We start from the raw sequence: 1280 nt of genomic DNA, 5'->3' as shown, positions 1-1280 counted from the left end.
CTATGCCTAACACTAAAAGACTACAAGTAACCTATGCCTAACTCTAAAACATGAACAATAACCTACTCCTAACACTAACACTAAACTTAACACTAAAAGCAACGAGAAAAACAACAACTAAACTATAACTCCCGCAGCATTTAAATGGGAAGAGGAGAACTTGGCTCCACAGGAGGCTCGGAGGAGGAGCAGATGGTAACTCATGCCACCCAGCTAATGCTGGGGGCGGGGGCCGCGCAGCGGGTAGGGAGCCGAGCGCCTGGACCAGCGGCGGTGGAGGGACGGCGCCGATGCGGGGCCTGGCACGGTGGTGTGGTGCCAGGCCAGCTGAGCCGCAGGCGGATCCACCTCCATGGGCTCTTCTGGAGGTGGATCCACCTCCATGGGCTCATCCAGAGGTGGATCCACCTCCATGGGCTCCACGGAGGTGGTCACAGCGCTGGTCCAGGCGCGATGGAAACGGAATCGCTGCCCCCTCCTCCGCTTGATCTTAAAGGCGGCCCCCCTCCTCCTCTTCGCCTCTGGGAAGCCAAGCTCCCTCTTCCCATTTAAAATAGGGCAAATTGTGCCCCTCGCTCTCTTTGCTCCTGCCATGGCTGACAGAGCTCACAGAGGCGAGTGCGTTGGCCGGGGCAGCGGTGACCAAGGTGACGGCTGTGATGCGGCGAAGGTTCTAAAATGGCAGCCGCACTGCTGGCAATGGCGTTCCACATAGCATGAGGAGGGGGCTGCAGGACAGGGCACGGGACGGCAGCTAGAAGGCGCTCCCTGTGCCCAGCGGGCAGCCCTTCTCTCCGGCAAGCAAGAGGCCACAGAGGAGCCGGCCCCGAGAAAAGGGCCCTCGGCCTCCTTCATCCTCTCCCTTCTTCCACACGGGAATCTCTTGGGGCTGGGACACGCAGCACACAGCGCCATGTTCAGGGGCCTCCCGAGCCCAGCGCCAACAACAGCACGCTCCAAAGCGCACCTCACCACGCCTGCCTCCTGGCACACACAAGCTCCGCTTTCCACCTTAGCATCCAGCGCCTCTTCTTGCTCCTCACGGCTGGGGATTCAACCATTCCCTACAATCAATACGGCCAGCTGCATTCTCATTACAATCACTCTGACTCCGTTCCACATCCGCGCACAATGCTGGCACACACACACGGGGCCACCCTGGCTCACCCATGCTTCGCGGGGACCCACACAACAGCATGAGCAAAGCAGGCAGAAACGTGCCGTGCTCCTGACTGATGGCAGTCTGAAAATCTCCCTCTCCCTCCCCCCCAGCCTACTAA

At 59.7% G+C, this 1280-nt stretch overlaps 1 protein-coding gene across 1 annotated transcript in view; it reads right to left on the bottom strand.

Moving 5' to 3' along the window:
* The window catches only part of LOC122191814 (protein MANBAL-like), a 2267-nt gene extending 1999 nt beyond the window's left edge, over positions 1 to 268 (bottom strand). The window contains exon 1 of the mRNA XM_042892210.1: positions 32 to 268. The gene's annotated coding sequence lies outside the window, so the exon portion shown is untranslated. The remainder of the gene's footprint in view (positions 1 to 31) is intronic.
* Positions 269 to 1280: the final 1012 nt, after the last annotated feature.

The sequence above is a fragment of the Lagopus leucura genome, unplaced genomic scaffold, assembly GCF_019238085.1.
Source record: "Lagopus leucura isolate 7727_CA_CO unplaced genomic scaffold, USGS_WTPT01 33716-0_obj-0_obj, whole genome shotgun sequence".
Lineage (NCBI taxonomy): Eukaryota > Metazoa > Chordata > Aves > Galliformes > Phasianidae > Lagopus > Lagopus leucura.
The sequence above is the reverse complement of the archived record's forward strand: the minus strand, read 5'-3'. Positions and strand labels throughout refer to the sequence as shown.